The following is a 12,064-nucleotide window of genomic DNA, read 5'->3' on the forward strand; positions in this document are numbered from 1 at the left end:
CTCCTAAATGCTGAGATTGCCATGTCTGGCTTTATATGACATTCATCTGTCTGTCCGTCCATCTGTCTGTCTGTCCATCCGCCCACCAACCCACCCACCCACCCACCCACCCACCTACCTACCCTGTTTATTTTAGTGCTATGGATTAAATCCTTTGCACATACCAGGCAGGCATTCTACCACTAAGCTGTGTCCCTAACCTGCTTTTCTACTTTTTGAGACAGGTTCTCAGTAAGTTGTCCAAGCTGCCCTTGAACTCATTCATCCTCCTCCAAGTGGCAGAGGAGATTATAGCCCTGTGCTAAAAGCCTGGCTCTCCTTAACCTTCTCATCATCTGCCTTGTTTTCCCCACTTCTCATCCAGACACGGGAAAAGAGAACACTTCCTTTGTCATGGGACGACAGAGGGATGGGCGTGCCATGCTGGTGAATGGAAATTAATGCTCAGTGTTGGGAAGGACACGGTCCCTGGCAGTCTCCTAATGGAATCCTGGGCCCCAGGTAAGTGTATAGCCACTCCGCCTGGCAGATTACCTCATGGGGAGATACAGCTTCAGTATGACCAGGTACTTCAGGTTTTCAGAGGAAGCGGCAGCAGATAAAGGTTTTATGAGCGACAACCTGATTTTTAAACATTGGCTTGAAGCACACACACACACACACACACACACACACACACACACACACACACACACACACCCCAAGCACAATGCAGCAAGCACAGAGGAAAACCAAACACTCGGAGGCTTTACCCATAATGCTTTGTGTGTGTGTGTGTGTGTGTGTGGGCAGTGGTCAGACAGTGCAGATCCAGATCAAACTGGAGCAGGGGTTAGAAGACAGGCAAGCAGTGAGGCCTGTGGAGCTACAGAACAGGCATTACTAGAGGATTCGGAGGCAGTTCTCCACTCACCGTTTTTTTCTTCTAGCTAGAGCAAAAACAAAGAATGGTTTCCTAGGTAACATGCAGAGTGGTCCAGACTGACTGGAATCCCCTGTACTTGTGCAATAGAGCATCACTCTGACAGGTGAGGTTGTGCACGATGTCTCAGGGTCTTACCAGTGCAGGGATGGATGCTGACATGGTGTTACCTCCCAAATCGTGGCAACATTTACTTTTCTATCCAATACTCAGAGTCCTTGGTAAATTCTCATTTGTCTTTGTAATATGCTGAAAGCAGGTTCCTCTACACCCAGGTGCCTCCTAAGTATACTTTTCTATTTCTGTGTTAATCGAATTTATGTGGGTGATTTTGGTGACTACAGATAATTGAGTACTTGGAACACCAATACAGTGATCTGGTCACTGATCCTGTGCCTTTTAATTTTCACAGCTGGGCCAAGCTTCATGGTTTAGTTTCAGGTCCAGGCTTGGGTTTACACATATTACTCTTTGAAGACGAACTTAAAAATGTTTGCTTCCTGATGCTCAGTGGGCTGAGGCAAAGGATCATTTGAATTCAAGAGTTCTTGGCTAGGGGGGCTGAAGAAAGAGATGGCCCAGTGGATAAAAGCACTTTCTGCTCTTGCGGAAAACCAGGGTTTGATTCCCAGCACCCATATGACAACCCTCAACTGGCTATAACTCCAGTTCTAGGTGATATGACTCCTTCTACTGGACTCCATGGCCACCATGTAAACACAAGATATACAGACATACATGCAGGCAAAACACTCAAACATATAAAATAAAGGTGAATATTTTTTCTCTTTTTTTAAAAAAAATTTATATATATATATATATTTTTTTTTAGGCACAAGTGCTCTGTCTGCACATATGCCTGCAGGCCAGAAGAGGGCATCAGACCCTATTACAGACGGTTGTGAGCCACCATGTGGTTGCTGGGAATTAAACCCAGGTCCTCTTAGAAGAGCAGCCATCTCTTCATCCCCCAAAAGTAAATAAAAATTAAACGAACAAAAGATGTCCTGGCTACGTTGAATAATGTACTGTGACCTTGTCTCAATAAAACAAAACGACAAGTTTTTGTTGTTGTTGTTGTTTCACATCTTTTTTACTTTATTTATCTTTACTCCAGTTCTCCCTCCTTCCCCTCCTCTCATTCCCTCCCCATACCTCTCTTCTGCCATGCCCTCCTCAATCCACTCCTCCTCTGTTTCTGTTCAGAAAGGGGCATCAATTAAACATGGCATATCAAGTTGCAGTAAGACTAAGCAACTTGTATTAAAGCTGGGCAAGATGACCCAATATGAGGAGTAGGGTCCCAGTAGCCAGTAAAAGAGTCAGAGACAGCCCCTGTTCTCACTGTTCAGGATAACCAGCATTAACACACAAGACGTGACGAGCGTCACATTTGTTCCATGACACATATACATACAAGAAGGAGTCTTTCGAGAGCTACAGCAGGAAGGTAGATAGCTCTATCTTTTTTTTTTTTTTTTTTTTTTTTTTTTTTTTTTTATCAAGTACACACGTCAATATACAGAGGGCCTAGGTCAGTCCCACTCAGGCTCCCTGGTTGTTGTTGGTTCCTATGAGCCCAGGTTAGTTGTTTCTGTGGGTTTTCTTGGGATGTCCTCTACCCCTTTGGCTCCTACAATCTTTGCTTCCTCTCTTCAACAGGATTCCCCAAGCTCGGCCTAATGTTTGTCTGTGGGTCTCTGCCTCTGTTTCCATCAGTTGCTGGATGAAGGCTCTCTGGTGACAATTGTGGTAGCCACCAATCTGATCACAGGAGATGACCAGTTCAGGCTATGCATCCACTATTGATAGGGGTCTTAGCTAGGGTCATCCTTGTAGATTTGTGGGTCAGGTGTCTACCTGACCCTGAAATGCACCCCTTTCCAGTCATCTCTTTCAGTACTCTCCCCCAACATCCACCTCAAACCTGATCCCTCATGTACCCATCCCCACCTGCCCCCAGTCTACCAGGAGATCTCTTCTATTCCCCCCCCAACTTCCTAGGGAGAACCATGTGTCCCCCACCCCTCGGGCCCTCCTTAACAACAAGGTTTCTATCCTTTGTTAAGGAATAATAACAACAGAACACTGTTAGGACAGTATCAATAACCCACACTGCCTATAGCTTTAGATCTAGGTTGACATTACTATAGTTGTTCAACACAACTGCCATTTGCTACCAGGGTGACCCTGACACCCCCAAGCTTGTGGGACAAACTGCTACGGATATTTTATTAACTGCAGATCAGAGGTGACACTGGGATCCATGCTTTGTGCTAGAAAGGTCTATGCAGCTTGAGCTCATGTGCTTAGGGGTCAAATCTGCTGTGCATTTAGGGGGATCACGCCAGTTCTCTCATCTTTTCCAGAAAACGGAAGCCTAGAGGACACACCCTAACTTACGCTGAGACCAGCCTTGCTCTGTTACCAGAAACATGACACGAGTGAGAGAGAAGAACTCTGTGAGTTCAAGGCCAGCCTGGTCTACAGCGTGAGTTCCAGGACAGGCTCCAAAGCTACACAGAGAAACCCTGTCTCCAAACAACAAGAACAAAACAAGCAGAGTGATTACGAGCATGTTCATGCCCAGCTCTGTGTGTGTGTGTGTGTGTGTGTGTGTGTGTGTGTGTGTGTGTGTGTGTGTATGTGTGTGTGTGTGTAAGGCGGGGGATTAACACAGTGCTCAAAAGAGCACTTTGCCAGGAAACAGTGGCGTTCAAGGGACTGGGTCCCCAGCACCAGAATGACTCACTTCTAATCCTGGCCATTCCTCAGATGTATCTGAGACAAGATCCTCAACTTACTTGTGCATTATTTTTCTGATCCATAAAATACAGACAGAAGTGTCTTGAGATGTAATCCATATGATGCAAGTAAGTCACTACAAATATTACCTGATACACAGTTAGTGCTCAATAACTATTATTTAATAGAATAGCAAAGGAAGAAAATAAAACAGTGGAACACTTTATAACTTATTAGTGAAAACAATGCAAACATGAGATTAGAAGGAAAAAGAGCTGGATAAACAAAATATTCTCAGCATGTACAACAGGCCAACTGGGGTAATCTGTTTAACATTTTTAGGTCTCATATGAAATAGAAAAATAAAAAAGTACACAAATTGGCCAGGCGGTGGTGGTGCACGCCTTTAATCCCAGCACTTGGGAGGCAGAGGCAGGTGGATCTCTGTGAGTTCGAGGCCAGCCTGGTCTACAGAGCGAGACTCAGGACAGGCACCAAAACTACATGGAGAAACCCTGTCTCCAAAAAACAAACAAAAGTACACAAATTGACAGTTTATAAAAGAAATCAATAGGTCATGTGACAATATGTCTGCCCTCATTCATAATAAAACATGTAATAAACAATGGTATATCAGAAAGAGAAAAGTTATGAATCACTAACATCAGACAGAGAGGCATTACTACCTACCTATGCGGTACACACTGAAAGAGTAAGAAAGCCGTGTGAGGAAGATCTCTGCACACGAGATTGCTTACTTTGAAAGATAGATCTGCTGTATACAAGCAGAAATAGTAGTTGGAATCACCATCATCTAGGAAATAAACTGCATTCATCATTGGCAACCTTTCCAAACAGAAAGTACCAGACCCCGTCCGTTCAGGGGTCGAACTATAAGGAAATGTTCATGTTTATCGGTTGTTACTATCTACACATAGGCATAGTAAAGTGAATCGTGACTATTTGGAGAGAGAGAGAGAGAGAGAGAGAGAGAGAGAGAGAGAGAGAGAGAGAGAGAGAGAGAATGGAAGGAAAGGCTGAGAGTGGAAAAAATAAGAAAAGATAACCTGGTGTGGTGATACACGGGTATAATCCCTGCACTTGGGAGGTAGAGACGGGAGACTCAGACCTTCAAGGTCATTTTCAGCTACATAGCAGATTTGAGGCCAGCCTAGGCTACAGGAGACTCTGTTTCAAAGAGAAGAAAACATCCCAGTGGTCTGTAGTGGACCAAGGTCTATTTTCTTAGACCCCCCCACCCTTGCCTTGCCTCGGTATCTGATCCTAGATGATAGACAGGCTGCTACAAACCTTGTACTGGGCTGTCCCTGTAGCCTGTCTGTCACCCATAGTAACCACACTTCCAGTAATATCTGTCTCCACTACATTAGCAGGCTCAGAGGGAGTCACTGCCTCGGGAAGAAGTTAGAAAGATGACCGGGAGAGAGAAGAGGGATGCTGAGGGAAGAGATGCAGACACACAGCCACCCTCAGACCGAATGATGGCAAAGACAACAAGAGTAGAAACGTTTCGTTTCCTTACGATCCGCCCTGGGTTCCTTGGGACAAAGCTGCAACTTTTAGAAATATTCCTCAAGACTCTCTGCAAGACACTGAAACAGGCTTTCCCGTACAGGAACACCTTCTTCATTTAACAAGTTAAATATAGCGCGTTACTAAATAATTCACAGCGCTCGAAATGAGTTCAATAACTTTAGACGGAATTTTCAAACAGGGCAAATGGCCAGCGTTGTTTCTGAACACAGCTTCACTTCCTGTCGACTCTGCCACACGGCCACCTTCCTCGTCCTCAATTAAAGCCCTGGCCCGCCCTATGGTACTGCTTCTCTTGTGTAAGGTCCGGTCTTTAAATAGTACGAAGAACTCCCCTGCCAGGGAGACCGTCTTCTTGGCAGCACATCTGAGAATCTCCAGCACAGTACTTTGTTCCAGGGTTCCCAGAAGAGCAGGAAATCTTAATATTCTGAGAAGCCTCATTGGTGAGCCTAAGCACCCTGCCAAAAATAATTGCTTTTATTTGCTTTGAAGAAGTCTGTCTTGTGTCAGTAGGCATCCAACAGCCACTTGTGGCTCTACACCAGTTCTAGGACCCGTGGAGAGAGCCTCATTGGTGAGCCTACACAAGCCCAGGGGAGACACACCTATGTGAGCATGAGGGGTGGAGGGGACAGAGAATTGGTGGCGGCCTAATGCAAGCAGCTTGGTCTGCAAGGAGGACCCTCAGCTCCCCCCTGGCTGGGGACTGACCCAGAGTCTCACACCTGCCAGGCAAGCTCTCTACGACTGAGCTGCATTCTCGGCCCCTCCCCACTTACACATCTGAGCAGCTAACGCTGACTTTGAACTTGGGACCCTCCTGCCCTGGCTTCCCTTACAGGCTGGTACCACCACCGGGCCTGACTTGTAAGGAAGTTTTTAACACAGTTCTGTGGCCCTACAAGAGGCAGGGCACAGCCATGTGTTACCAAGAGCACAGGACACTTACTCAAAACCAAAAGAGGAAGTCAGGGTCTGAGCTTAGGGAAGACAGAGCAATGATCAGGTTCAAAACAGCAGGAACACAGAGGAGGGCGGAGTTATCAGAACTGGGGCCAGCTTGGTAGACATTCTGAAATAAACAGGTAAAATGGAGAAGGAAGGAAGGAAGGAAGGAAGGAAGGAAGGAAGGAAGGAAGGAAGGAAGGAAAGAAAGGAAGAAAGAAAGAAAGAAAGAGAAAAAGGAAGGAAGGAAAGAAAGAAAAAAAAAAACAAACAAAAAAAAAAAACAAAAAAACAAAAACCAGAGCCACAACCAGGCCAGACACCAGGAGAGTCTCTGGCTGCCTCATGCGGTTGATGGGGCTGGAGCAGTGTGTGGTCCTCAAACTGCAATTTATGTTATAGGACAGAAATCTAACTTCCTCAAGAGCAGCGCATTAAGCTACCGTCTGTATCTTTAAGGGAGGCCAGAAATACTTAGACATAAAAGCCATCCTTATGTTTAATCTTTGCTGTGGAGGGTCTGCCAGTATTGCAGAGTTTCTAACTAATCTTAATAAGAAGACGCCTGAATGGAGGCAATAATGTGGTCTGGGCTGGTGACTGTGTGTATGTATGGGGGGGTCGCGGTGAGGGGTTGGGGGTGACAGAATGATGGCAGCTGGAGAAGAGAGGCCCAGGGAAACACACCCCCAGTTCCCTGGTGTCCTATTGTGGGCGCTGCGGCAGGGATGGTGAGAGGTAGATGCCTGGGTATAAAATATGGCTCCCTCTGGGCTTTCTCTGGGAACTGAGCCAACTGCTTAACCTTTCTGAGCTTTTATCTATAAAACCGAGAGGAGTTCTACTTTTCCAAGTTGTTGTGAAGACTGAATGAGGACAAGTTTAAGGGGTCACACCTTGACACAGACATATTATCTACCGACCCACTGACAACCCCTGGAGTAAGCGCTGAAAATGATACAGGAAATCAAACAGTTCCGGGACAGTCTGTAAGCCAGGAGAGGCTCCCAAAAAAATAAGAGACAATGAAGAAACACTGAAGGGTCTGTATGTCTCAGGTGCCAGAGGGACAAACCCCAGAGTGTGTAAGCTACTTGCAAATGTGGAGCTGAGAGAGGTGTGATGTAGACGTGGAGAAGAGGAATGGATGCTGGAGAAGAAGAGGAATGGAGTGCTGGAGAAGAAGAGGAATGGATGCTGGAGAAGAGGAATGGAGGCTGGAGAAGAAGAGGAATGGAGGCTGGAGAAGAGGAATGGATGCTGGAGAAGAAGAGGAATGGATGCTGGAGAAGAAGAGGAATGGATGCTGGAGAAGAAGAGGAATGGATGCTGGAGAAGAGGAATGGATGCTGGAGAAGAAAGGAATGGAGGCTGGAGAAGAGGAATGGATGCTGGAGAAGAGGAATGGAGGCTGGAGAAGAGAATGGAGCTGAGAAGAGAATGGATGCTGGAGAAGAGGAATGGATGCTGGAGAAGAGGAATGGAGTGCTGGAGAAGAAGAATGGATGCTGGAGAAGAGGAATGGATGCTGGAGAAGAAATGAGTGGAGAAGAGGATGCTGGAGAAGAGGAATGGATGCTGGAGAAGAAGAGGAATGGATGCTGGAGAAGAAGAGGAATGGATGCTGGAGAAGAGGAATGGATGCTGGAGAAGAGGGATGGATGGTGGAGAAGAGGGATGGAGGCTGGAGAAGAGGGATGGAGGCTGGAGAAGAGGAATGGATGCTGGAGAAGAGGAATGGATGCTGGAGAAGAGGGATGGAGGCTGGAGCTAGCTGAACTGGACCACATCTGGCTCTGTTGTGAACACTCATGTCTCTGAGACTCAGTTTTCTCAGCTGGGGATGACGGTAGTTTCACCTCAGCGAATGGATCTGAGGATTCAATGGAACCCTGCATGACGTGTTCAGCACAACCCTGGGCACGTGGTGTCCCTGTGGAGAAAGAACCCTGGGCTCAGGCAGCCCTGCAGGATTCAATGACAAATCAAGGTGGCAGCTAGGTAGTCATGGAGTCTAGATGGGTCAAGGCTGGCAATCCCGTGCTGCCGCAAGATCAAAATTGAACTTTGTGTTCATCCAACCCCGCTGGAACTTCCACTGGGCGCTTTCTGTGTGAAGTAGACGCTGGCGATTTTCACCGAAGGAAGTTTTGAGTGGAAATGAGTTCAGACCTGAGAGACCCAGAGCCACAGAGCCAAGCAGTCTGCATATAAAGTAGCTTCAGTGTTGCCCACTGGGCAGCTCTGTCTCCTCTCCCCAGCTAAGCGAATCTCTCTCCCATTTCACCTCTGCAAGTACTCTGTTTTTAACAGTGTGTTTAGTTAAGTTTCATATCAGAGGAAATTGAAAGAAAAAAAAAATCTAAGTTCTGGGACAGAGAGATGGCTCAGCCCTGAAGGACACTGCACTGTTCTTGCAGAGATGCCAAGTTCAATTCCCAGGACCCCCACCATGCAGCTCACAGGGGGTTCAACATCTCTGGCTTCCTCAGTTACTATACTTGTGTGTATGTGTGCGTGCACACACACACACACACACACACACACACACACACACACTTAAAAATTTGAAAAAAAAAGCAAAATTCTAAGTTTTTGTTGTTGTTTTTTTGTTTTTCGAGACAGGGTTTCTGTGTGTAGCTTTGCACCTTTCCTGGAGCTCACTTGGTAGTCCAGGCTGGCCTCGAACTCACAGAGATCCACCTGGCTCTGCCTCCCGAGTGCTGGGATTAAAGGCGTGTGCCACCGCCCGGCCTAAGTTCTTTTTGTAATCCACAAATCACCACTGTCTACTGCAGCCTAGACATGAGATGGCAGCCATTCACAGCGAGCTGGAGTGACGGGACCTTCCTCACAAAGGTTACGTGGAGTTCTCCAGGGGTGAGCTAGGATGAGGGGAGACAGGCATTTTCCTGTTCGGCTTTGTGCGAAGTGTTCCGTACAGTCTCTTGAGAGGCAGCTTCAGGAAATGCCAATGGTGTGAACCGCAATGGCGGGAATTGGCAAAGAGAAAGGCAGGTAATGGTCTCGTTACGTTATCCCCAGAACCTAAAACAAACAAACACCCTAAAACTCAAACACCGATGCTCAGGCGTGCGCCTCAGGAATTCTGCTCCAGTCCAGTTCCTGGGGTCGAAGTCAAGGGATGTAACTTGATGAAGTTCCAAGCTCAGTCTAATGTGCACCCCAGCTGAGAACCTCAGCTTTGGGGTGAAGATCAGATGGGAACTCTGAGAAAGTCCTGTAAACTAAGGGAGGCAGGCCTGGGGGAAAGTAGCTTGCCTCAGGAGGAGTATGGGTGTACTCAGTTGTTGGTGTGGGACAGGCCTGGGGAGGGCTGAGATAGGGCTTGAGAGACAGAGCCCTCTAAGATCCCATAGCACAGCTGCTGAATGAAAATGCTTGGGTTCGGAACTAAAAAGCAACCGAGAGATTTTGGTGAAAATCGAGTCGAAGGAGTTTGACTGGATTACGGCACTGAGGAGCTGCAGACGATGAGAAAGGAGAATGACTCGGAAAGCAGACAGCTCTGGGCTTTGGGGTCAGTGGGTTGCGTCGGCTGAGGTAGTTTCCCTTCGGCTGCATCTGTGAGCGGGCACACTCTTCCCGCTGCCTCTGTGCCCTGGGGATGGCAGTCCTGCCACAGGCAGGGCAGCAGGCATGAGTTTATATAAGTTCACTTTCCACACTGGGGAAGGGTAATGGCCTGCATGACTGGAGTCTAGGTATCTCAGACTAAGGGCTTGGGTGGCTGGCTGCCTATCAAGGGGGATTCTTCCAGAAACCAACATAGGCACAATGGGCCTGTGTATGTAGTACACAGAGAGAGTCTAGAACATTCATTTCATCCTTAGTGTGCAGGGAGCTGAACGGAGGAACCGCCTCATAAAAGACAAGAATTGAAGTGTGGAAGCCAAAAAGCTGGAGACTAGCCGAGGAGGAAGTGGGTCGGAATGGGCAGAACTGGGGTGGGTCTGTCCCACCCCAGGCATGGGGATCGTTTATACTTGTTCCCTTGAAAAAAAGAATTATGTGTGTTTGTATGTGCATGTATGTTCATGAGAAAGCATGCATGTACCACATATGTTCAGGTGCCCTCAGGGACCAGAAGGGAGCACTAAACCTTCAGAGATGGAGTTGGCCCCGCCCCTCTCCAGGCCCCGCCCCTCCAGGCCCCGCCCCATGGGAGCTGCCCTCTGGAGGAGCAGTGAGCACTCTCTACCGGTGGGCCATCTTTCCAGCCCTATTAACTTGTTTCATTTTACAAACCGATTATTACTCAGGTAAAGAACACTGTAGGATTGGCAGCCTCAGGGATAAATGAATTTTAGTAGTTTGAATTCATTCCCTTTTGCTATGTATTCATTTTTAATTTTTTGCTGCCACCAGGGACTGAACTCAAACAGCCGTCTGTGTGTCAGTCAAGAACTCCATCACTGAGTTACACCCCTTAATTTCTGTTTGTTTGTTTTTTTAAGATGGAAGTTACGACTCGGAATTACATGAGCTAATACATTCAGAAGCATTTTCTAAACTGTGAGGATGTGTATGAATAAAATATTGCTTTATTTCCTCCGTAGAGTTTAATAAATAGACATTTCCTCAAATCACACTGGACTCATTTCCCCACTTGAAGGACGCCTCTGAGCACAGTGAATTGATGGGATGAGTGTGGGGCTTGCTGAGGAGGAGGGTGATGGCGGTCCAGGGAAGTGCTGGGCAGGCTGACCTGAGCTGCGCTCCACAGCTGAGCGCAGCTGGGAGCTGTAGGAAGCTGTGCCCCCAGGGGGTGGCTGACTAACCCGGCCACATTTTCCCTCTCCCTGTCAAGGATGCACTGGAGGGCGAGATGAAGTGCAAACGCCCAGCTGGCGAGAAACAAAACAGGATTCAAGAGTCTGGCTCCTAATCCATTTTTCAATAATTGTTTGCTGAAATACAAATGTGAGGCGATGATAGAGCTTAACAAAGGGATGAAAAGGGATGCTTTGAAGATAAATCCATGGCTGTGTGGGACTGGAAGCTCCTGGCAGCAGAAAACCCCTGCGTAGCAGTGTGCAGTCTTTAAGGACCTGTAAACCATTTAAGATGGAGCAAATAAATGTATGTTCAAGATCACTCGGACTATTAAAAGAACTCTTCTTTTTTTTTTTTTTCCAACGTGAGAATAATGTTTTTGGGGAGGATTGCTTAAGCAAGGCTATAGGGACTTTTCTAAAGCGGGCACCTTCTGGACGGACGGGTTATTCACGGCACAAGGGCACACAGTAGTGAGGCTGCCGTCGGCTGTCTCTGTTTCCCAAGCCTGGCGTGCTGGTGTGGTGGTGCGGGGCTGTACCGTCCAGAGGGACGTGCTCCGTCTGGCTCACGCAAACCAGGGCACAGGTCAGTGGCAGCCCAGTTTCTGATGCTCTCCTAACATAATCCCTGCCCTTTTGCTTACTTCTCGGGGAGATTTCCAGACTCTGGGGTGGGAGAACAATCAATGAAAATAATAATAATATAATAATAATAATAATAATAATAATAATAATAATAACAACAGAGGCCCTGGAGGAACCGCAACCGAACAGCAACATGAGACAGATCACGAAGGAGGCCGAGAGTCGTGGAAGCTGCCGCTCATCTATGGGATGAGAGATGGCCGCAGAGGCAGAGTGCTGGGATCCCCAGAGCTGATTCCCAGCACCCACTGCGGGCGGTTCTCAGTCACCTGCAACTCCAGCTGCAGGGGAGCTAATGTTCTCTTCAGGACTCTTTGGGCTCCCACACTCATGTGTACATAGAACATAATTAATAATAAATCTCTCTGTCTCTCCCTGCCCTCCCCCACTCCCAGGAAATTTGGAGAGAAATTGACAGTGGCCTAATCTGCAGCAGAAATAAAAAAAAAAA

The 12,064-nt window shown here is 47.3% G+C and overlaps 1 long non-coding RNA gene across 3 annotated transcripts in view; it reads left to right on the forward strand.

Annotated features, from left to right (window-relative positions):
- Positions 1 to 6,365, forward strand: part of LOC119086344 — a 10,065-nt gene extending 3,700 nt beyond the window's left edge. Inside the window, exons 3-5 of one of the 3 annotated variants that reach the window (XR_005089606.1) lie at positions 365 to 501; positions 3,292 to 3,413; positions 5,059 to 6,365. This is a non-coding gene — a long non-coding RNA (uncharacterized LOC119086344). The remainder of the gene's footprint in view (positions 1 to 364; positions 502 to 3,291; positions 3,414 to 5,058) is intronic. The other 2 variants (XR_005089604.1, XR_005089605.1) reach the window with 2 other exon arrangements.
- Positions 6,366 to 12,064: the final 5,699 nt, after the last annotated feature.

The sequence above is a fragment of the Peromyscus leucopus genome, chromosome 20 (assembly GCF_004664715.2).
Source record: "Peromyscus leucopus breed LL Stock chromosome 20, UCI_PerLeu_2.1, whole genome shotgun sequence".
In the NCBI taxonomy this organism is placed as follows: Eukaryota; Metazoa; Chordata; class Mammalia; order Rodentia; family Cricetidae; genus Peromyscus; species Peromyscus leucopus.